At 41.4% G+C, this 26,172-nt stretch overlaps 1 protein-coding gene across 4 annotated transcripts in view; it reads right to left on the bottom strand.

Moving 5' to 3' along the window:
* Positions 1-8,669, bottom strand: part of calcr (calcitonin receptor) — a 277,766-nt gene extending 269,097 nt beyond the window's left edge. For 2 of the 4 annotated variants that reach the window (XM_063042333.1, XM_063042336.1), the window contains exon 1: positions 8,141-8,519. The gene's annotated coding sequence lies outside the window, so the exon portion shown is untranslated. Of the gene's footprint in view, positions 1-8,140; positions 8,520-8,659 lie in introns of those variants that run through there. The other 2 variants (XM_063042335.1, XM_063042334.1) reach the window with 2 other exon arrangements.
* Positions 8,670-26,172: the final 17,503 nt, after the last annotated feature.

Below are 26,172 nucleotides of genomic sequence, written 5' to 3'. Positions count from 1 at the left end.
AGGGGATGGGATACAAAGATTGTCCAAAACCCCAAGATTACAACATCGCAGATAACGAAAGTAGTTCGAGAATGATCGGCAATTGCATAAAGTACGATGACGAAATCATATATGCAATTTTGTTTTTCTTAAACCCTAATGAGTACTTTTAACTTTTTGGCCAATTCAAGTGACTGTTCAACAGTAAAAAGCAAACCTTGTTCGCTCATTTAATGGATAATATTCATAATACTTCTCCCTCTCACGTCCTTACAGTGGAAGATTCGTCAGCGTAAATGCCGTGTTCTCCATAAATCCTTTCAATCTTATCTTGATTAGCGTAAGAGCTGAAACTGGTGAAGCCGTGGCAGCGTTAAATCTGCGCTGGCATCGCACTGGAAGGGTTAGCTATTCAGAGTGAGCCCGTCTATTTTACTCTATGTAACGCTGCACTCGATTCAGTCGGCTGGCGAGCAGGCCCACAGCGCCGCCTCTTGGTTCACGGGATCCTGGTCAAGTTCCACCTCCTCCGGTCGAAACAATTCTAAATGTGCTTTCCAAACAAAATGCTTCGGGCATAAAGCTCTTTCCAAATATTTATGACTCATTTCACTACTAAACTGTTGCAGTGAAGTCGAAAAGAAGAGAGATTCTGCAGATTCACACACAAAATGCTGGAGGAACTCAGCAAGTCCAGCAGCATACATGCAGAGAATAAACAGCCGATGTTTCGGGCCGAGGCCCTTCATCTGGATTGGTAACGGGGGGTGGGTGGGGGGTGCGGTTGAGAAGCGAGAATAAGAATGTGGGGAAAGGTAAGGAGTACATTTGGCAGATGATAGGCGGTGGGACAGGTGGATGTGTGGGCGAGAGGGAATTAAGTTATCACAAGAGTTATCCAAAGAGAAATCCAAAGCAACATGCATAAATGCTGGAAGAACTCAGCGGATCAGGTAACATCCATAGGGAGGAAGAAAGAGCCGCCATTTTAAGCCGAGGACTAGGGGAAAGAAAGAGGGGTCATGAAGGCGATATAAGTAGGTGGGGGAGCGGGAAGAATACAAGCTGGCAGGTGATAGGTGAAGCCAAGTTGGGGGAGGGGTGAGTATTTTTGAATGGGGAGGGGAGGGCTAAAGTAAGAAGCTGGGAGATGACAGGTGGAAGAGGTACAGGGCTAAAGAAGATGCAATCTAATAATAGAGTAGAGTGGACCATGGAATAAAGAGGAGGAGGTGAACAAGAGGGAGATGATGGGCAGGTGGGGAGAAGAAAAGTGGTGAGAGGGTAATCTGAACAATTTACACACTGCCTTTGTATTTTTTTTTAATTAAAGTATGGAAATTAAACCACCACTTTTCCTGGAATTAGTCTGAGCCTTCCAACATAACCCAAAAGTAATATAAAATCACCACAAATTAAAGATATGTTGTTTGTAGTCTTCTATCTGGATCATGTTGGTTTATAACTTATTGCAAACTGTATGTTCATAAACAAGGTATAAGAAATAAGGAACTGTCTGTTCTCACTCAAAATACTTCAGATTAACCATGTCAGTATTATTAATAGTCACTAAAAGAGCACCAAACTTCTAAATTTTCCATGTATTTACCCTTAAATGCAATAGCTAGAATATGTAGTTCGAGGATATAATTTAGAAAAGATGTAAGATAGTAACACTACTATAAAATGCACTCTGACTTTCTCCTATTACACTGTCACTAATCAACTGGGTGACTTGACAGAGGCGAGAGTCCAAAACCAAAGGAAGGTTGTATGTATGTAGCACATGCTGGGTAGGCAGTGTGGTCAGGCTATTAAACTGCCTGATTGCTAGCAGAGAAAAAGACCAGAAACATTTTTGTGATTGAGCCCCATTTTACTTTGATTAGCGGGCTGCCGGTCCACAAAGGTGCTGACATACATCCTGCAGATCCAAAGTGGGCTAGGAAATCTGGTGGCTCCTCTGCTGAGTTGTAAGTGATTTGGACCGAGTCGCTGTGAAATATTTGTAGTATGGGTAGAAATTGCCCAGCTTTCATTGTCGTGGTCTTACTTGTAAGTTTGATTTATCTTGCTATTTTGAAATATTCTGTTTTCTGAGTGAACTGACATTATTTGCTGTTGAAAGAGAGTCCTGTCTTGCACTTGGATCTACTATCTAATTTGATTATGGCCATTGTTAAAAGATACCAATGATCCTCTGGAAAAACTCTTAACACCAAAAAATCTTATGCTCCCACTTTGGCTTTGACAAAAATATATCATATTTTGTTGACTTGATATCATATTTCTAACATTTGTGAAGCAGAAGTTCAGATAAGTGATAAAGAATTTACAGAACCAAAACTGACTATTTAAACCCAATAGCATAGTCAGTGTTAAACTTCACAGAAGTCTCTTTCATTCAGAATCAGAATCAGCTTTATCATTGGCGTGTGCCGTGAAATTTGTTAACATAGCAGCAGCAGTTCAATGCAATACATAATATAGAAAAAAAAGTAATAAATAAATAAATTCAGTATGCATATAATAAATAGATCAAAAATCGTGCAAGAACAGAAATAATATATATTTTTAAAAGTGACGTAGTGTTCATGGGTTCAATGTCCAGTTAGGAATCGGATGGCAGAGGGTAAGAAGCTGTTCCTGAATCGCTGAGTGTGTGCCTTCAGACTTCTGTACCTCCTCCCTGATGGTAACAGTAAGGAAAGTGCATGCCCTGGGTTCTGGGGGTCCTTAATAATGGACACTGCCTTTCTGAGACACCGCTCCTTGAAGATATCCAGGGTATTTTGTAGGCTAGTACCCAAGATGGAACCAACTAAATTTACAACCCTCTGACCCTCATCTTACTCTATTTGTATGTGTTTCTAATCCTTCATACTCATATGTTTTATAACTTAAAATCTATCTGCACTGGTCACTTCCACTACTGTATGTGATACTGTATTCTAAACATTTCCTGGGTTGTTTGTCTATCTATGGATGTATTTATTTAGATAGTGATACAGCAGAGAGTAGGCCCTTCTAGCTTGTTGCAGCACATCACATCAGCAGCCCTACAAACCCAATTAATCTGAACCTAATCATGGGATAATGTACAGTGACCAATTAGCGTACCTAGTTTGTCTTTGAACTGTGGCAGGAAACCGAATCACCTAGGGAAAACCCATACCATCCACGGGGAGAGCAGCCGCAGATTTGAACTCCAAACCCTGGAATGTCCTGAGCTGTAATAGCATTGCACTAACCGCTACACTACTGTGGTGCCGACGGAATGGAAGTTCAATTATCTGGATTCCTGTTTCGTACAGAAATACCCTCATGGATTTAAAATACCCATTCGTAGATTCTTACGCCAGAAAATCTAAATCTTACCTTATAAAGCCCCTTTACAATTTTACTGATCTCCTCACATCAGACCAAGGAAATTGTTGAAGAATGGCAATTTAGTACTGGAATGAAAACTTAGGTTGAATTCATACATTATTCTCTATTCATAGTGACATTAGCTGGGGCTTTGCAAATATAGTAATTGGTAAATGGCAAATCAAATTTTCCTCAAGGTTAGTTGTTTAACACTTAAAGGTTTCCAAGAGGATCTCCAGCTCACAATTCACATTATAAATACAGCACCTAGGAGTTTGTATCAGAATCCTAGAGTGGTTGCTACATGTAGGGGACCATTCAGCTGATCTTGTCTACACCTGCTCTCTACAATTCTTTATTTCTTCCTGTTTGCCCTTTCTCTAGCCTTTTCTCCACCATTCAATCTCTCTCTCTCTCTCTTCACCTCACCTCTCTTTCCCCTCTTTCTCCCTACCCCTCTCCACCTCCCCTTCTCTCCCCCTCCCCTCCCCCTCTCTCTCCCCTACCCTCCTCTTGGCCCCATCTCTTCACCCTCCACCCCTCTCCCCCTCTCCTCCCTCTCTCCCTCTCTCCCTCTCCCCTCTCCCCTCCCCCTCTCCCCTCCCCCTCTCCCCCCTCCACCTCTCCCCCTCTCCCCTCTCCCCCTCTCCCTTCCTCCCCATGCCCTCTCACCCTCCCCTTCTCATACCTTCTCTCCCACTCCCTTTCTTCCCCAACTCTCCCCCTTCCCTCCCCTCTTCTCCTGCCCCTCTCTCCCTTCCCCCTCACCTCTCTGCCCTTCCCCTCTCCCCTTCCCTTTCTCCCCCACTCTCTTCCCCTCTGTCTGCTTCTCCCCTTCTCCCCTTCTCCCCTTCTCCCCTTTCCCCTCCCCCCTCCCCTTCTCCCCTCTCCCCCTCACTTCACCCTCTCTCCCCCATTTCCCCCTCCCCTCCTCTCTCTCCCTCCCCCTTCCCCTCCACTCCCTACTTTGACCCACTTTCACAATTGCACTATCTAATCTATCTTTCCACCCTTCCTAACAAAATAAACACATTAGATTTATTACTAGTAAGTTTTGTCTGTTTTCGACATTAGGAATACCAGATACTGATTTTAAGTAGTTGAGTTAAGTCATTAACGTGAATGGGATGTAATGCATAATTCACTCAACTCAACACTGAACTTACTCCTCAAATTATGGACCCACTTTCAAAGATTCTACTCTTCATGTTCTCAATATTTATTTATTTATTGTATTTGCCTTTTTTCCTTTTGCATATTCTTTGCTTGTCTTTGTGTGTAGCTTTTCATTTGATTCTATTTTTTCTTGTTCTCCTGTGATGCCCACAAGAAAATGAATTTCAGGGTAATATATGGTGACAGATACATAGTTTGATAATAAGCTTACTTTGAACTTTGAACTTTGATTTGGTAACAGCTGTAGGAATTGGAATCTTAATGGAAACAGTATCTATACAAGAATTTGGAGATACAAATTCCTAATACAACATTGCAGACTGATGACCTGCCAAAAAAAACATGACAGCGGGTAGACAGTGGGTATAAACCATCTCTCTGTGTTACTTGAGAATATGAAATGTGGATGCGTGAATAAAACTTGTAAGATACTAATTATAATTTCAGGCTAAAGTACTTATTTCAATACAATTTGAAAGATAAGGAATATTAAGAAAGGGCAAAACGGCCTGGGTCACTGGAAAACTGCCTGGTATGAAGAAATACAAAACAGAACAAAAGCTTAAAATATAGCCTGTTTTTACACATGATGTGATTTTTTTTAATGAAAATATATGATACAGTGGCTAGAAAAAAGATTGTGTTCAGTACCTGTGGAAAGCAGATTGAATAAAGGACATAATGTTAAACATAACACTGTAATCCATGAAAGTGTTTTGGTTGCTTCATGAAGTTAATATTGCATTTGGGAATTAATATGGGGAGACTTTGAATGAGCATTAATATCTGAAAGAGATCACCATCAAAGATAAACTAACCACTGTTTTGGAGTATTGGCAGAACTGCCTGACTCAATCAGTGACTATTTCACACAACACCAACCTAAACCAAACCTTAACTTTTGTTTGTATCCCTCCCCCACTCTTGCTAGAAGAGAAGACTTGTTTCATTCAAGTTCGTGACAACTTCTGCACAGGAATGTGCATACATCAATGCACTAATGATTATTAGGAAGATCAGAAAGAAAATTTATAAATATAAAATCTTTGTTGTTTAATGAGTGAAAGAAAGGGTTTGCATTTGGTTCAGTCTGCCAGAATGTAATGTAGAATAGGTAAGTTTAATTATAACAGGACCTGTGGACACCTACATGTTGTCAGCAGGTTTTATGACCCTGAATTCCAAGCAAGTCGCTATTCCTAACATACCCACAGGAAGTAGATTAGCCAGCAAGACTAGTTGCTTAGTTGTTTGATCCCTATGGAGCAAAGTGGGAGGAAATTTTCAGAGCGTTTCACTAAAATTGCCCGGGGATGTGGGTGACAGAATATGAGGTGAAATCTTGTTGTGGATATACTGTTCTTGAATGGGGCAGACTCAATAATCATCTGGTCGATGTATTTCCATCTGACTATATCAACCACCCTTTCGTCTCTTCGGGCCTCTAGACTTAAATCTGAAGCAAATGGCCAAATGCATTGAGTTGTAACCACCCGATAAATTCCAAGCGTTCACTGTTTCGAGTAAGTCCACATTTTAAGTATATATATTTTTCAATCTTCTCCGCGTCCCAACTTTTCTGCAGGGTAAGATTTTTAGAAATGTATGTTAATTGAGCAGAGCCCTTAAAAATTTCGCCGGATGGAACCCATACCAGAAGTATACGTGTCAGTGCAATTAAGCGAATCCAACCAAGTTCCGAGCAGTAAGCGGTTTCAAGTGAAAAGAAAGATAATTATACAGATGTGAATTATTTGGAATAGCCTACGTTGAAAATACTGTGAAGAATTTGGGAAGGCGGTATTTCTGTCTTATCTTCCGAAGTCTTGATTCTCCTGCCCTGCGATCTCTGATTTCTCCTGTCTGCACAAAACCCATCAGATCGTTAGTATATTTCTACCGAGCCTCAAGATGCGGATGAGCTCAGTTGATGGCAGCTCCTAATGTTTGGTACAGCTAAATCTCAATCGATGAGTCATTTACCACTTGGACGGGCGTCTGTCCACCGAGGCAGATCCCACGCTCCAAGAGCAGCATTGTGCTTTCATAGTTCCTTGCACCCGAAACTAGGGGACTATCTGCATTCTTGCACTCAATCTTTAAACTGTGTTTTTGGCATGGTTAAATCAAAGTCGCCGCAACTTAATTTAGCCCAAACTGTTAAAGAGAGTGTAGCAAAATGCGACACTGGAAAAATAAACTATTACAGTCATAGCTGAAGGTCGACTTTTCTCGTTAACTGCAATTCGCATTTCTCAAGCTGCGTTATCGAGAGTTTGACAAATGTTCTCTGCAGTTATTCCAGGGAAGGGGCACCTTGTATGACAGGGTGAATGAAGAATTAGATTCGCAATTATATCAAGCAACACACATAAAAGTTGCTGGTGAACGCAGCAGGCCATTTGCAGAATTCCTGTTGTTCGCAATTATATGTTTATTTCGAATATTCGGCATCTTAAATGTCAAATCATTCAACAGCTCGCTTTGCACTTAATTATCCACTGTGTACTCAAATAGCAGCTTGTGGTCCTTTGCAGAGAGCAGCGTGTAATCGCGTTGATTAAATATTATTTTGCAAAATATATATATATTGGAATTGCATTACTAACCAAAACCTATTACACCAGTAAATTTTGAACTAAGATCGGATTCAGGCAACGTGAAGCAAGAAACAAATAGATGCTAGTTCAACTAAGCATACCAGTCTTATTTCGTAGTTTTGCGAAGTTTCCACTCAAGATTTAACAGTCTGTCTGCTCGCTGTCAGACCTTATATAGTTTTATAAAGGAATAATATCTTTCACATCTCCGTATCACTGTTTACGTAGTGATCTTAAGGGAAAGATCAGTACGCAAATTATGTATCCCTAATGGACAACGTGGCTCTACAGAGGAGCTATCTCTTTAAGTTGCACACTGGCTGATAGTGAACGGAGCAATGCTGTACTGCAATATTCTACAAGTATTACTGGTAAATAGTTGAGTCTGCATCCTATTATAACTTCATTCTACGGAGGTAAATAGTTAACAGAGACGAGCCGCGGCGTTAGGCACGGACCTGATATCCCAGCAAAACAAAATGTTGCTCAAACTGTTTCAGACATCCTGCATAGATCAACGTGGCTTTCTTTCTAGATACAGTGTCTATGTTCCAATATCTCCTAGTGTTCACCAACATACTGTATGTCGAGAACTAACCTTCACAAGACACTTAGCCCAATAAATAAGGCGAGCCATACGCCTTTTAGACAAAATCTCGTATCTTATATGATCTATATAAGATCACCTTTTTTTTTCAGGAACAGTGCTGAAAGGTTCCCGAGTTGGTTTTGGTTTGCTGTGTTTAGTTGTGTCGAGCCCGAAATCAGCAGATATTTCACAATTATGAATGTTATGCTAGGTTTACGAGTCAGCCCTTGTTTTCGGTTTGTGTGAAGTAATTTTCACTCATTTAAGTCGGGGTTCGGCGCAGTTGCTCCTGTAGGTCCGAATTCATGCCAAATTCGGCAATAGAAATGAACTTTATGAATCATCACAATCTTACAGTCTGACAACAGGCGCCCGGACAGGGATTCCCTCTCATCACCATTTTGCTTAATTGCATCAAGAAACTTACATAAACGATGAATCAATACCTCTGAGGTGCTTGCTCTGAAGATGAACTGAGTTGGGATGACAGCTCTCAAATCGAAAATAAAGACTAAAGCTGCATCTTTCTTTCTCTCCTTCACTCCTCTCCAAAGATGAGAAGGCTCACCTGATGTAAATGTTCCTGCACAGATAATGCAGCTGAATTTCGATGATCCGCGAGGTTCCTGTAATTCCTGTCTTAACATCGGCAATATTCTTATCTCTCTCCCTCTCTCTCTCTCTCTCTCTCTCTCTCTCTCGCTCGCTCGCTCGCTCTCCCTCTTCAGAATCTTAGTTTCAGTCCCACGGGGTTGGCTCACCGAGAGACTGATCTGAATGAATGACTGACTAAATGCTGCAGCTAAAGCTTCCTTGTCTCCTGCCGCTGGTGTTGCCTGCAAGATGTGACTGACTGCTCTTCAGACCCTGACTGCGATTCTTAAACGCCCCCGCTCATCACAATCCCGGCAGTGCGAAATAGAACGGCTTGGCATATATTATATACCACGGGGTCTTTCTTATTCCTCTCTAATCAGACACTGTCGGGCTACAGCGCTGCTCTTAAACAAAGCCGCGTTTTCTGGCAATGGCCGCTAAACCCGAAATGATGCATTGATACTGGAAAGATGATTGCGGTCCAATAGGTAGATCTTAATTTCTGAAGAATATGGGCCCGATTTCGGGGAAAAAGGTGGATCGTTCTAATTTTGCATCGTTGGTGTACGTTCCCCAAGTTGTTTGCATAAACATATTAAAAATACAGAGAGAACAACATAGTAAATGTATTCATTGGAGAACCGGTTTGGTTTCAGGTCTATTGAGAAGCTTCGGACCGTTTGAAGAACTTAGCAGACAGAATAAAAATGGACCGCGAACTGGAAGGGACCGTTTCTTGAGACCCGATGTTCCAGAGATGATAGTGGTCGCCAGTCACCTATCCAATGCCAAAGACAGTAGCGGACACTTTTCAATCCTCCGGCATTTTTTTCTAGCCACATTTAAACGTGACATCGCTTCTCTTGGATGTTTTGTGGGTCTATACCAAACTAGTACATTCCTGCTGTTATTTAGTTGATGAAACCTAGAACTTGGCAAATAGTTAATATTGTATCTTCAAAGCGGAAGTAGCTATAGTGTCCCCCCCCCCGTTTCGAGGAGTTTTTCCTCGAAATAGTGATACTGTTTCTCTGAACTTCTCAATCCTAATTCTTGAAATGTTGATTGATCTGATATATTAAAAAAACAAATTATTGCGTTTGATGGACATTTGAAATACAACAGAAAATGCTTTAAATACTCAGTTGGTCAGTCAGGCTCTAGAGACGAAGAAACTCCGCTATTGCGCTGAAAGCTTAACTCCCTCTTTCCAGCTCCCGTAGTATCCAAGACGTTTTCAAGAAGCGGTGCCTTAGGAAAGCGGAGTCCATCATGAAGGATCCTCACCTCTCAGGACATGCCTTGTTACCGCCGGGAAGGAGGTACAGAAGCCTGAAGACACACACTCAGCGATTCAGAAACATCTTCTTCTCCTCTGCCATCCGACTGCTAAATGGACAGTGAACCCACGGATACTACCGCACTACTTTTTATTTGTTCCTGTTATTTTGTACTACTTATTTTAACTGAACTATTTAATAGACATATACATACTTAGTGTAACTCCGTTTTTTCTCTAAATTTATTTATCATGTATTTCATTGTACTGCTACCATAAAGTTAACAACTTTCACAAGATATGCCGCTAATTTTAAACCTAATTCTGATTCCTTCTCCCGTTTTATCTCAGCATGTGTTTCTCACAATCGCTGTACTCTTTTATGCGTGGGATCCCACGTTTAGTAAAACTATTATACTTAAAGTATTCCTCCTCGGAATTCCTGTTCTTTACCAGAAGACAGAGTCATGTTCATTTGGCCATGTCAAATATTCCGGCGATGCTGGGCTGGGGAAAAAAGTACCCTCATTTACCGAACATGATCGCCTGCAGCGTGAAGAACCCACTTTTCAAAGTCTATCAGTAACTCAACCGTTGCATTTTTCTTCTTAATGCTTTTGGCTTGGGAAAAATATATTGGCGCCCCCCATTCCTACCATCTGAAGTAGTTAATTTAAATTCACACCGCTATCGCCAAAGATATCTAAAATATTTTCATCTGTAACCTGAAGAAACATCATAATTTATATGGGAAGTGTGTAACTTTTAATAGTATTTTCTTTTGTTTTCATTCCATCGGCAAGTCCCAGCTTGTTCCCTAATGCCCGTACCGAATATTTATCTGGTCGGATTTCAAGTTCGGATTAAATTAATTTGAAAATGCCTGCGTTCTGCTGTATATTGGCTTCAGGAGAGGAGTTGGCGGTAGGGGTGTGCGCTGTAAATTTTGGCCTGATTACATAATACAATTTTGCTATTAGTAGTTTGAATCATCAATGTAGATGGTTATTTATTTCTATAATTTTATCCTACATTTCTAAATATGGATGCATAATCATCAGTTAACAATGTTAAAGTACATATTGCTGATTACAAATTTAAATTTGTAATAAAGAGGCCAATGCGCGCCGTCCGTCCAGCGGTCCGGTGTAGTTACCGCAGCAAGGCGTAGGTAACCGTACCCACAATGGACCTTGAAACAGACCTCGGGAGAAACGGAGGTGGAGACTACGCGAAACTTCCCCTTTTAAATTCGGGACGAATTGAAACGGAAGTGGATCAATACTTTGGAAGATTGTTGTCTCGGAGGTCGGAAAGGCTTTCTTATCTAATTTAATCCAACGCATTTTAAGACTAGCGACCAGTAGTGTCAAACCATATGTAATCCAAATAGGTTTATGTTTTTTTTTGCTATGGATGATTACTTACTCCAAAATAACAAGAACGTAGGAGGCCGAAATTATTTCTGCTAGGTCTTCATTTTTCATTTTCGAGTAGTTAAATCCACATAGATTGAAGCCAAGGGGAAAAAAAACAGCACACTTCATTAGAAGAGCACTAAATCACCAGACAAGTATCTCAACCGTGTACTGCAATGCTGCTAAGGAAGAGGGAAGGCCTGATTAAACTGGGTGGCCTGTTTGTTTGTTTATGATTTTGGGAAAGAGACATTTTAGGCTAAATTAAATTTAAAAAAGAAATTAAATCCATAAGGAAACAGAAATAAAGTTGCGCATTTCAGACTTTCGTGTCACCAAACACCGACCACCTCACTGTCAAGGTTACTCTTTTCTGAGCTCTGCGCTTTCAAATGACAGCTAAGATGGCTAGAGTCTCTAAATAGTAACAGCCGCCGGAATGAGAGACTGGTACTCATGTTTCACCACATTGGTTTCATCTAATATTTTAGCCACTTATCACATAAAGCTAATTTTTTAAAAAAACACGCTTGGACAATGGAATCTTTCATTGAAATAAAAAAAAGTAATTGACAGTATCCCTTGGCACATTGTCCCATATTTTGTTCTGCCCATGCACCTGGATATTAATCATTTTGTGAGTTTAATGGTAAAATGGCAAGACTGGCCTTTGCAGAATGTACTTGGTCTTGTGTGTGCCTGTCTTCCTTGGTTACTGCTTTTGGTTACCTATTAATGGTGTGTAACTTGGATAAAATTGCAATATTTCAGCACCATGGAAACATCAGCAATATTGTGCAGAGAGGGGAGCTGCCAGCTGGGAAGGGAAAGAAAAAGCATGCTCTCTAACAGGACTCTGCTTTACAAACAGCAAGCAGCATTTGCTATAGTTTGCATGGAGAGTCAGCTGGAGTCTGCATGTGTACACCTGGCTGTGCCTTTCCAACATTCTTCACAAAGTGACATTTAATTATTGCTTGCAACTGCTGGTCAAGGGACTAGAAGTGTCATAAAGATGTCCTGGGGCAAAATCCAGTTACATCTCACTTGTTTTTCAAGTGCATCATATGCTGATTTGATTCCAATATGGTATCTGATGCACACTGGAAAGTATATAGTGTGAGTCATGTTAGTTACTGAGCCTGGAATTACACAGAGAGGCCAATCATAATGTCAGTGTGCATTGCTCCTTTGAAGTCATACTGTCTGAACTCCGAGTCAAAAAATGCCCCTAGCATCTTTCAGGTTCAGTTAAGGTTCGGCCTTGATTGAGAAATCAGTCAAACAAAATGAGTGATACTTGATAACAAATACTCTATGCTTTATGAGGGTAAGGTAATAAATAATAGGTGCCAACATCAGCAAAACAGTGGGGGCATTCACAACTTTAGAATCTGTGTGGAGGGTTTGGATTTAATCAGGAGGATTGATTTTAATCAGATTCGACATGCAGCGAGGACCTGATGTCTGGCAATGTGAACATTTACCCTATGGCCGTCATCTGTGCTTTTAAAAGGGACCTTCAATTATTTCCAGTTTAGTTGTTGATTGTTAGGCAGTAATGTGCTGCTTGATGTTTTTAGGCCTTACCTGGTTTGTTAATCTCAATGTGATTGATAAGCTGATGTGTCTATGCTTATAACTCCAGCAGGAACCTGATGCTTTCTGACCTGGAAGTTGTAGAGAATCATAGAGGGTTGTGTCGTATGTACCATTATACTGCATGATAGTAGGCTATTCAGCCCATCACATCCACCCTGATCACTGGGTACCCATCTGTATTAATCCCATCTTCCAGCACTTGTCCAGTAGATTCAAGTGCTTTATAGACACTTTTTAATGGCAATCAGCAATTTTTCTTCCGCCACTCTGAGTGTACTCGTTTTCCATTCTCCTTCAAGTATAACATGAAGAATAAATGAAATATTGTAAATAGTGGACCATGGAAGAATAACTGAACTGAAATAATGCAGGGCAACTTTCTACAAGGGAGGTGAGGAGAAGGGAGTATCACATTTGGCTCTCGGCCGAACAAGGACATGATTGCTCTGGAAGATGTTTCTCTGTCTCTTCATTAATGAGGCAAAGTGCTGCAAACTCAGTGCGAGGTGCTAACAAAAATGTCACATGTTGTCATCACAAATGGAGCTACAAGCATGGCCAGGGCCATGATTTCAATGGCTATTGAAGGTACAGTGTCGCCATTCATTGTGGTACGGAGCTAGGAAGTAGGAGTAGCCTTTCACTTTGCAGGAGGGAATTCCCAGGTGAACTCTACTCTACAGCAATTAAATTATCATATTCTTGCTTGTAGATGTGCACCAGGAAGGGCTGTCATTCCCTGAATTCCATCCACACCGAGTAGTACCATTTGCATCTGTCCACATCCAGGAAGCAATCTCCATGACAAATATGGCAAAGGCTTTTGAATCACCTACACCAGCGGTCCCCAACCACCAGGCTACAGACCGGTACCGGGCTGCAGAGCATGTGGTACCAGGCCACGAGGAAACAATATGAGTCAGCTGTACCTTTCCTCATTCCCTGTGTCACGCACTGTTGAATTTGAACATAGGGTTGCCAACTGTCCCGTATTTGTCGGGCCATCCCGTATATTGGGCTAAATTGGTTTGTCCAGTATTTCCCCCGCTAAGGTAGAGTGTTCCTATGAACCTTTCGTGCCAAAATGGCATGAAGCGAAAAAACAATTACCATTAATTTATATGGGAAAAATTTTTGAGCATTCCCAGACCCAAAAAATAACCTACCAAATCATACCAAATAACACATAAAACCAAAAATAAATAACACTAACGTATAGTAAAAGCAGGAATGATATGATAAATACACAGCCTATATAAAGTAGAAATAACCTATGTACAGTATGGTCGGGAAGATGAAGGCAAAACTGATTTGTGGGGGAAAGAAATCGGTACGTTTGCTCATGGCATCACATGTGCACATCACGCATGTGCACACAGGTGCCCGCGCAAGGCTTCATGGTCATGGTAGTTTTTCCTGGGGTAAAATGTCCCGGGATTTGACTGCTACTTTTGTCCCTTATTTGGGAGTGAGGAAGTTGGCAACCCTAACTGTAAAAGACATGTTGAAGTGAGTTTAACCCTACTTGAACAACTCCTCCCCTCCCCCACGGGTCGGCCGGTCTACAAGAACATTGTCAATATTAAACCAGTCTGTGGTGCAAAAAAAGGATTGGGGACCCCTGACCTACACAACTCCAGCTCACAAGGAAGATTTGTCTATAAGGAAACTAATTTTATTTTCTGTAGCTTTACAAAGCTGACCACTGGCATCACAAGTTTCTGAAATAGGGGGAGCTCTGCAGTTTTCACCACTATGTTAAAAAAATCTTAAGTGATCCAGTGTTTGCTATACAACCTAAACCATGCAGGTTCAGTCCCCACCAGCAGTAGAAGAAGTGGTTGAGCAAGCGAAGGTGAGAAAGACACAAGCAAAATAGGAATTGCGTTGCTGTTCAGACTGATAGAGAACATCAGTCAGTGCTTTCAATGAGCATAGTTTCACTAGTGCTTCCCAGCCACTCTCCAGTTTCTATCCCAGAGGAGAAAGGCAAAAGGTAAGTGAGAGAAAGATAGAAGAACGATTTGTGCAGTAACACAAAACACAAACTGTACCTCAGCAAACAGAAGACATCGTGGGATGAGACGGAAACAGAATATGAAGTATTAATGAGTGGAGCACTTTGACTTTATGGATATTCCTGTGATGGCTGAATGACTATGAATGTGCATAAAGAATGAGATGCAGTCATAGGCTGGAAATGTTAGTTATTTCTGAGGCAGTAGCAACGCAGATGGAGGATAGTTTTCACTTCTGGCTGATACACATCATTCAGGTCATTGAAACCTAAAACAGTACAGCACAGCAAAAGGTCTCTTGGCCCATAAGATCTGTACTAAGCATAAGGCCAGTTTAAACTAATCGCCTCTGTCTGCAAATCATCTGTATCCCTCCATTACATGCCTGTGGGTGTGCCTACCTACATGCTTTTTAAACATTGCTATTGTAGCTGCTTCCACCACTTCCAGTGGCAGAGCATTTTGTCACCTATCACACCATGTGATAGATTTGCCTCACATATTACCAGTGTGTGTGATAGATTTGCCTCACATATTACCACACCATGTGATAGATTTGTCTCACATATTACCACAGCGTGTGATAGATTTTCCTCATATATTACCACACTCTGATAGATTTACCTCACGTACTACCAGACCATGTGATAGATTTGCCTCACATATTACCACAGTTTGTGAATAATTTGCCTCACATATTACCACAGTGAGTGAAAGATTTGCCCCACATATTACCACAGTGTTCCAGATGACTCGAAAATTAGAAATATCCCTTCACTCTTCAAGAAGTGAGGGAGGCAGAAAAAAGGAAATTATAGGCTAGTTAGCCTGTTTTCAGAGGTTGGGAACACGTTGGAGTCCATTTTTAAGGATGATCCATACATGAGGCTGCTTAACAAGGTAAGAGTCCATGATATTACAAGCAAGATACTAGCATGGATTGAAAATTGGCTGATTGGCAGGAGACAAGGAGCTGGAATTAAGGGAGCCTATTCTGGTTGAATGCCAGTGACAAATGGTGTTCCACAGGTTTCAGTATTGGGATTGCTTCATTTCACATTATATATCAACAATTTGGGTGATAGAATTGATGGCTTTGCGGCCATGTGTGCAGATGATACAGAGATAAGTAGAGGGGCTGGTACTGTTGAGGAAGCAGGGAGTTTACAGAAGTACTTGGACAAATTGGGAGAATGGGCAAAGAAGTAGCAGATAGAATATTGCATTGGGAAATGTATGATCATGCACTTTGGTGGAAGGCATAAAGGCGTAGATAATTTTCTAATTGGGGAGAAAATTCAAAAATCAGAGGTGCAAATGGACTTAGGAGTTTTGGTGCAGGATTCCCTATAGGTGAACTTGCAGGATGAATCAATAGTAAGGAAGGCAAGAGCAATGTTAGAATTCATTTTGTGAGGATGGGAAGATAAGAGTAAGACATGATGCTGAGGCATTGGTCAGACTGAACTTAATATTGTGAGCAGTTTTGGACCCTTTATCTAAGAAAAGATCTGCTGTCATGGGAGAGGGCGCAGAGGATATACATGAAAATTATTCCAGGAATGAAAGGGTTATCAGATGAGAATCGTTTGATGGCTCTGGGCCTGTACTCGCTGGAGTTGTACATTAAGGGGAGATCTCATTGAAGCCTATCGAATATTGAAAGGTCTAGACAGAACAGATATGGAGAGGATGTTTCCTATAGTGGGTGAGCCTATAGTGAGGGCACAGCTTCTGAATAGAGGCATGTCCAATTAGAACAGGGATGAAAGAGGACTTTTTTTAATAAGGTGGTGAATCTCTGGAATTCATTGCCACCAATGACTTAGGAGACCAAGCCATTGAGTATGTTTAAAGCAGAGGTGGATGGCAGCTTGATTAATAAGGGCATCGCAGATTATGGGAAGAAGGCTAGGAGAATGCAGTTGAAAGGGATAATAAATCACCCATGAAAGAATGGCAAACCAGACTCAATAGGCAGAATAGCCTAATTCTGCTCTCACATCTTATGGTCTTATGGTATAAGCAGGGTTCAGTGCTACCCAGTGCAACCTCCACCGCCCCCCGCCCCCCCCCAGCTTCACCATAAATCAATGCCATCAGTAATGTTGAAAATATTCAGGAAGTTTCAAAAGGTAAAAATACTATTAAAAATGACATAATTAAGCATTTAAGGTAACGAAAAATGGTTAACACAAATTGGAGGTTTATTGTGATCTATTTACCTGGCTTCGGGTAATAAAATATACCTGCAGACTGCAGACTGATAGAGACTTAAGAGAAATTTGAGACCGGACACTTATCTCAGCTTTCTTCTAAGGTCCCTGCCGTTACAGGAAAGATAGACTGCACCATATTGAGTTCATTCTGCATAAAAGGAAGAAACATAAAGTCTATAGGGACTATATCACATTTCTTTTGTGGTGCTGTGGACTGACACACCAGAACTAGCAGTGCCTCTAACCCAAGTTGCATTATTGGGCACACAATTCTAATATTTTGCTAACAATAGGGAATAGTGTACAGGTAGTCCTGTCCACAATAGAGTAGAACTAATCCGACTTGGCTAATTACTGCCCCATCGATCTCCTTTGAATTTGCAGCAAAGAGGTGGGCAATCAGCAGTGTTATTAACCTGTTCAAGAACTCCCAGTTTAAAATTTACCTCCAAACATGATTACCATCTTAGTCCACAAAGGGACCAAAGAACTGAATTCTGCAGTCAACACATTCAAATAGTAGAAATTATAATGTCGGAGTTCAATCACCCCAGTCATGGGGCATCACTCAGGAGTTCCTCAAAGCACATTCACAACCCCAACCATCTTTAGATGCTTCATCTATGAACACCATTGTATCAGAAGGGCAGAAGTGGGAATGTTTATCAATGGTTGCACAATGTTAATTTATAGTCATTGCTCCTTGGAAAATGAAGAAGATAAATATGGTTGGGGAGAAGTTCTAGACAACATTTGGACAGAGATTAATAAGCTGCAAGTGATATACCAGCTCCACACAGGACAGTCTAATCACCTATCTTGGACATTTTCGTTGCTGGAAACCCACTGATCAGTACAGTATTCCAGTGGTCACCATTTGCCAGAAATTCAACTGGACCTGAGAAATACTGTAAATATTGTGTGTGTAACAAATATACAGGATCTGGGTGTCCAGTGGTGACTGATTCACTTCCTCAAAGCCTTTCCACCATCTACATGGCATTAGTCAATAATCCCTGCAGCATCTGGATCCCTGCAATATCTATCTCAGAGGCTGACAGGTGAACTCTTGCAAGGCGTCAGGTTCCAATGTATGTAATGCACTGTTCAGCAAATTTCACAGCATACGCTCTATGGGCACGTCTTTAGGAACCTCCTGTACCTAATAAAGCGGCAACTGAGCATATGTCCTTGGTCTCCTGCTGTATAGACCATCCACTTCCAGGCTCAACATGCTGGGCATTCACAGATGCTCTTCTGCACACCACTATTAATACATGGTTATTTGAGTGATTGTTCCCTTCCCATCAGCTTGAACCAGTCTGGCCTTTCTCCTCTGAATTCACTCAATTGCCGACAGGACTGCCAGACACTGAATGTTTTTTTTTCACTCTATTCTCTGTAAAATCTAGAGACCATTGTGCATGAAGATCCCAGGAAACCTGTAGTTTCTGAGATATTCAAACCACTCCATCAGGCACCAACAATCACTCCACGGTCAAAATCACTTAAATCACATTTCTTCCTCAGTATGATGTTTGGATGGAAAAATAACTGAACCTCTTGACCATGTCTGCATGCTTTTATGCATTGAGTTGCTGCCACGTGACTGTCTGATTAGATATTTGCATTAGCAAGCAGATGTACAGGTGTATCTGATAAAGCGGTTACCGAGTGTATGCCAGTGATAATGAACCTGTTCTGGATTCTGATTCAATATTGTAATGGAATATTTGCCATTTATCGGATTATTGAAACTCTGGTATTTAGCAAACTTGGCAGGAAGCAGGAAAAAAACAGCAATCTCCTTGAATGATGTCCAGTCCAGCATACCAAACAATCAGACCACACCAGCACATTGTGGCTGCACTGTATACCATCACAAAATGCAATTATTCCACAGCATCCGCTAAAATCATGACTTTTGTTACCAAGAAGGAAAAAGACAGGTGGCAGGTGCATGGAACACCACAACTTGTATGTTAGCTTGCTAGTCCCACACCATACTGACTTAAAGCTTATAGCCTTCATTATTACTGTGTCTAAATCCTCGAATTCTGTCTCCACATGTTGGAGTATCTCTTCAGAAGGACTGCAGCAGTTCAAGACACTGACTTGCCAGCATCTTCACAAGGGCAATTAGGGATAAAAACTACATAATAACCCTGCAAGTGACACCCAGATCCCAAAAAAAAGAACAAGTCAAAACACCTCAAATACTGATAAGACCCAATTTTCATTAAGCAGCCTATGTGATTCCTCATGCTCAGAACCAGGTGTAAAGTGCACCAGTCAGTAAACTGTAGTAAGTATCAGGAGAGGTCAGAATGAATGGAAGGGGTTGCATATATTTTTGAGATGACATTGGAGACATGGAGGGAGAAGCAACAGAAAGGGAGAATGTCACTTTGTCGTTGATGGGTGTCTTTCTGGCTGTGAATCCTGCAGCCACTGGTGAAGCTCTGGGTGGCCTTGTCTTCCTTTCATTCTCCATCCAGACCAGCTAGCAAGATACCCGTCAACTCTTTCTGGTGACTTCCTTAAGTTAGCAAATGAAGAGGAGATGCACAGCATTTCTTCTTCTCCAGTGACATGCTCAGAGAGTTTCATAATAGGCATGAACTGAATGTCCATGACAATATGTTTCAAGGCACCTGCAATTCAGGACACCTCTGCACAGCTCCAGCAGCAATGAGTCTGTGAAGGTCAGCAACCCTTCAAACCATGAATAACATCACCATTCTGATTTACTCAGAAACAGCAACTTCCTTTCAGAAACCATTCTTACATCTTTCAAGCCTTCAGCCTTTAGCAAACCCTCCTTCTTAAGGTGCCTTGCCTTTGATTATTGACATACCTGAACTGGTGTTGTCGGATTGTTAGTTATGCTGGACTGGACATACCTGGAGTCAACCTGCGCAGCAACCTTGAATGTCCTATGGACTCGGACCCCAAGATCCCTTTGATCCTCCACACTGCCAAGAGTCTTACCATTAATAGTATACTCTGTCATCATATCAAAATGAACCACCTCACACTTATTTGGGTTGAACTCCATCTGCCTATTCTCAGCTCAGTTTTGCATCCTATCAATGTCCCACTGTAAACTCTGACAGCCCTCCGCGCTATTCACAATACCCCCAACCTTTGTGTCATCAGCAAATTTACTAACCCATCCCTCCACTTCTTCATCTAGGTCATTTATAAAAATCATGAAGAGAGGGTTCCCAGAACAGATCCCTGAGGCACAACACTGGTGACCGACTTCCATGCAGAATATGACCTGTCTACAACCACTCTTTGCCTTCTGTGAGCAAGTCAGTTCTGGATCCACAAAGCAATTTCCCCTTGGATCCCATGCCTCCTTACCTTCTTAATAAGCCTTGCATGGGGTACCTTATCAAATGCCTTGCTGAAATCCATATGCACTACATCACGCTCTACCTTCATCAATGTGTTTAGTCACATCCTCAAGAAATTCAATCAGGCTCGTAAGGCATGACCTGCCCTTCACAAAACCATACTGACTATTCCTAATCAAATTATGTCTCTCCAAATGTTCATAAATTCTGCCTCTCAGGATCTTCTCCATCAACTTACCAACTACTGAAGTAATACTCACTGGTTTATAATTTCCTGAGCTATCTCTACTCCCTCTCTTGAATAAGGGAACAACATCCGCAACCCTCCGATCCTCCGGAACCTCTCCCGTCCCATTGATGATGCAAAGATCATCGCCAGAGGCTCAACAATCTCCTCCCTCACCTCCCACAGTAGCCTGGGATACATCTCGTCTGGTCCTGGTGACTTATCCAACTAGATGCTTTCCAAAAGCTCCAGCACATCCTCTTTCTTAATATCTACATGCTCAAGCTTTTCATTCTGCTGTAAGTCATCCCTACAATTGCCAAGATCCTTTTCCAAAGTGAATACTGAAGCAAAATACTCATTAAGTACCTCTGCTATCTCCTCCGGTTCCATACACTCTTTTCCACTGTCACACCTGATATTGCATCTTTGCTATTCACCCTTACTGGAACATGATGGACTTCAAACTATTACGAGCTCTTTTATTTTACTTTAACATAGAAATTAAAAACATAAGAACTGGAGAACATAAGAGCTCATCACTTTATTCTTGATCCAATTATTAATAAGATCACAGATAACTATTTATATCAAAGTTACTCTGCTGCATTAGCTCCATCCCTGTTTCTCCTAATATTGATATGCATAGGGTATACTTAACAATTGAGCTGCCATAGTTCTTTTGGGTAGAGAATAGCAAAGATTCAATACCTTCTGGCTGAAGACCATACATTCTGAATACTAACCCTTTATTTAGAGATTGCTACCTGTAGATCTAGGTATTCCAACCAGTGGAATTGTCAAATCTGCAGCTACCCTGAGTGCTCTTTAAGAATTTCATACACTTCAATGAAATCACTTTTCATTTTACATAAATGCAAGAAAGTACAGTCAAATCTGCTTAATTTCTCCTCAAACCTGCCATCCTAAAAATTGATATGGTGAACCTTTATTACATTCCCTCTATCACAAGCATATCCTTCTTTAGCTAAGTATACACCAAAACTGGCCATGCTGGTGTCCTCTGTAATTCAAGTGGGACATCACTTGTGCTCAGATCCTCTTGCAGTGAAGACCAACATACCATTTCACTTTCAAATTGTCTACTGAATATGCCTGCTAACTTCCAACAATTGAGATACAAAGGCATCCAGGTTCCCCGAACACCATCTTTCACTGTATCGCCACAGAAAAAAAGCACTCTGCTTTTCTGAATTTCTATGCCAAAATGAATGACCTCACATTTTTCCACATTATATTTCATCCGTGTTTTTCTAAACCCAAAGTTTCAACTTCATGCTAGGATGGAATCCTTATCCATGCAGTGTTCTTCTGAAAAATCTTGGCAGCTATTCAGCTGCAAAGGTGGGAGTAGGTTCATGTCAGAATTTGGATAACAACCGTGAGTGGAAACACTGAATGGTTTATCCACTCCCTTGCCTGGGAGTTCTCAACCTAACCCACCTGCTATTTTAACTAATCTCAGTGAATGGATATGGTGCCTTCCCTGTTGGGGTAGCTGAGTTATGCTTGAGATATTTATTTTGCTTTACAACTGAGTTACAAAAAACATCATGTTATTTTTAGCATTTGCAATACCCAGTAACCAAAAAAACTGAATATCACCTAACACATTCACTGGCACACCAACATCATAAAATTGGAAGAAAATATTAAAGAGTAAGAAACTGTTATCTAATTTTAATTGATTCCACATGCAGTGTTCACTGTTTTCATTTTACATTACTAATAGGGTGGAAAAAGCTCCAGGTTGAACAGGTAATTTACATCCGCATACTTGGCTGACATAATTGGTTAATGACTGCTGCTTAGAATAACGGTTTAATTGTCAACGTTCTGTATTGTTGAAAAGTTTGATCATTGTAACTGTCTTCTTCTGAACTTGATAAGGCCATACAGATAAAAATGAGCAAAATAATCAAAATAGAGGGGAGTTGAAGATCTGCTAAATATTTCCTACCCAAATGAGCAAGTGTATTCCAGGTTTTAGAATCACAGAGTAATTTCTTGCATTGACCTAAATTTCTCTTTCTAACTCAATGTGAAGAGTCATTGGGCATCCAGCCGGTTCTATTTTGGTTTGACAAATTCACCAGACAAAGTGAAAATCATTTGCCTGTGAAAATCGCTTGCAAGGGGAGCAATTCTGTCAGTAGTTCAGTAAGTTTATTGCATGAATAGCTGTGACAACAAAACCTCATGCTTCATTTCTTTACTGAATTAACTCCTTCAAACTGATGTTCTATAATTGGCTCAGGGTCTTCCAAGATTCACGCTCACTGAAAAACCATGAATCAAGTACGCGGTGAGTTCAGAATCAGGTTTATCTCAAGTGTCTGCCTTTCTGGAATAGCTTTTTGAAACACAGCAATAAAATGCAGAGGGCAAAGTTCTAGAGAATATCTGATGCCCTTTTAACAATGCTCAAGGAAGGACTCAATGGATTAGATAGCATGAGAGGGAGAAGAAACTAGATAATGAATCCTCTGTTTATAATAAATAATTTTTTAGGACTTTGGTATTTTTAACAAGGCTAGCTTTCTCTCTAGCATTATTCTGGCGTCAGGATGCAAAACACGGTACCAACAGTCATACACAGCTCAAGGCACACATGGCACATAGAAGACAAGAGTAAAATAAAGTCACCAGGAAATATTATAGTCCAAGTCCCTGAGTCCATGAATTTTGCAGCAGTCTGCAATTGAACACAATATATCTTGTCTACTGCCGAGTGAGCACTAGAGGGCAGCACCAGCTCCAGCCTGTATGCAATGCCACACCACTTCCACCAGTCCAGTGGAGTACAATGACTTTGACACCTCTCCTGGGTGGCTGTAAACAAGTGGCACTGTGGCTTAAGGCCTCATCCTTACTACGATAGAGGCCATGCAGCTCCCCCGACGTTGGCCAACAAACCAGTGTTCCGCAACAACAATGCCAACAGGGTCTTGCAGTCACAAGAAAAGTGTTACTCGTTGTTAGACTGCACACCTCCTTTGTGCAACCATTCTGATACCTTTCTCTGACACAGGTCGCAGCACCGTCCAGTTCCTTCAGTTTCTCCACCAACAAGCAACTCACTGCTGGGGTAAACCTGCAATACTTTAAGTTCTTAATGTCCAGTAGGGTCTTGTGATCATAAAAATACTTTAAAAATGACAATGCCACCTTTGGTTGATCCCATAGAAGCTACTGTGTCCAAGCACTCCGCCATCTGACTGGAAGTCGATACGGTGGTGTACAGATTTGGCATTGCCCATAGTACTGGTGACCAAACTGGATGACTTACAAAAAATGTGAAATTGATGATGAACAGTTGGCTACGTTCCAGTCTAATGCATTTCCTGATGATAGCAGTCTGCAGAGCTTAGAGTTGCTGAGGAATTCTCATACTGACTGCTGAAAAGCAGGTCTTTTCCTTGAAGTGCCATCTCATCTGTGTATGTGCACATCTGTTGCTGTGGACTGAGTAGATAGACTTCCAAGTCACTGGAAGGATGACATCCTTCACTGACGTCAGGATACAGATATGCTCTAGTCTTTATTAGTTGTACTTCAGGACAAAAGTGCAGTCGAATCTATGCCCAACATGTTAATGTCCTCATGGGTATCCTTTAGCTTGTACACTCAGTGGCCAATTATTTGGTACCTCCTGTATTCTAGAGACTATAATCCCAGATCAGTGGTTTTTGAGATACTCAAAGCACCCCATCTGGCACCAATAATCATTCCACAATCAAAGTCACTTAAGTCACTTTTCTTCCCTATTCTGATGTTTGATCTGAAAAGCAACAGAACCTCTTGACCATGTCTGTAAGCTTTTATGCACTGAGTTGCTGCAACACGATTGGCAGATTAGGTATTTGCATTAATGAGCAGGTGTACAGGTGCACCTAATAAAGTGACCATTGAATATATATCAATGACAGTTTGTTTTTTGTTTTAAGAATAAAAAAAAGTCATAGATTATATAGTATGTTCCTAACTTCTGAATGTAAAGCCAAGATGGAGAATAATACACATTGATTGTGACATCATGTTTACAAATGACATTGCAGTTGAAGTAAGGTGAATCACAACTGGAAGACCTAGATCAATTGCCAGGTAGGACATACATTCACCGGAAATAGTGGTTGTTATGTTAAAATGTGGACTACATAATAAAAACTAGTGCTCATGGGATCAGTATTTTGGCTTGCATTGGATATGTTAGGATGGTACAGGGGTCACTGGCTGCAATTCTTGTGATCCATTAGGGAATCGGGTCTGTAAAATCTGGCCCACTAATCCTTTGATAGATTATATTGGCTACAGGATTGCTTTGAGTCAGTGGACTGGGCTGTTCAAGGACTCATCGGAGGATCGTTGTCATGGACTTACAAAAACTGTTATAGACAAGTGTGTCCCACAAAATGATTTAGAGTCTTCTCCAACCAGAAGCCCTGGATGAACCATAAGGGCTAGTTAAGTGGCATTCGGGTCTGGCAGCCAAATAAAATACAAAAGGTTCAGGCATGGACTCTGAAGAACCATCTCACATCTGGAGCAGCAATTCTGGACCGTCTCACTGATGGATGGCCTACAGCTGCAGCAGGGCTTGAATACTATCACCTCCTACCAAGTGAAACCAAGTGACAGAAATGATAACAAGGTTCCGTTCCCAAACAAGCTCAATGCTTTTTGTGCTCGCTTTGACCATCAAAACATGGAGGCACCATCACGAACTCCCACAACCCCCGATTACCCTGTGATTTCAGCCTCTGAGGCCAATGTAAGAGCATCCTTCAGGAGATGGAAAGCATCCGGCCCAGATGGGGTACCTGGCTGAGTGCTAAGCACCTGTGCTGAGCAACTGGCTGGTGTGTTCACTGTTATCTTTAAATTCTCACTTCGGCAGTCTGAGATACCCACCTGCTTCAAGCAGGCTTCAATTATACCAGTGCCTAAAAAGAACGTGCTAACTTGCTTCAATGACTATCATCCAGTAGCACTTACATCCACTGTGATGAAGTGCTTTGAGAGGTTGGTAATAAAATATATCAACTCCTGCCTGAGAAGCAGATTGGATCGTTCAAATTTGCCTACCATTACAACAGGTCAACAGCAGATGGCATTTTATTGACTCTTCACTCAACCCTGGAACATTTGGGCAGTGAAGATGTATACATCAGGATGCTCTACATGGACTACAGCCTGCAGTCAATAATATTATCCCCTCAAATCTAACTAATGAGCTCCTGGACATAGGTCTCAATACCTCCTTGACCCTTGATTTCCTCACTTGCTGACCTCAGTCAGTCTGGATTGGCAACAATATCTCCTCCATATCACAATCAACACAGGTGCACCATAAGACTGTGTGCTTAGCCCCCTGCTCTACCCACTTTAAGCTTCTGACTGTGAGGCTAACCACAGCTCCAATGCCATATTTAAGTTTGCTGAGGACAGCACCGTTGTTGGCTAAACCAAATGAGGGGACAGATCAGCATACTGGAGGGAGATTGGAAATCTGGCTGAGTGCTGCCACAGCAACAACCTCTCACACAACATCAGCAAGACCAAGAGGCAGATTATTGACTTCAGGAGGAGGAGACTGGAAGACTACAAGCCGGTCCTCACTGGGGGATCAGAGTTGGAGAGGGTCAGCAACTTTAAATTCCTTGGTGTTACCATCTTGGAGGATCTGTCCTGGGTCCATCACGTAAGTGTAATTACAA

Source organism: Mobula hypostoma, chromosome 3 (genome assembly GCF_963921235.1).
Source record: "Mobula hypostoma chromosome 3, sMobHyp1.1, whole genome shotgun sequence".
Classification (NCBI taxonomy): domain Eukaryota; kingdom Metazoa; phylum Chordata; class Chondrichthyes; order Myliobatiformes; family Myliobatidae; genus Mobula; species Mobula hypostoma.
Note: the sequence above shows the minus strand (reverse complement) of the source record. Positions and strands in the feature narration are given on the sequence as shown.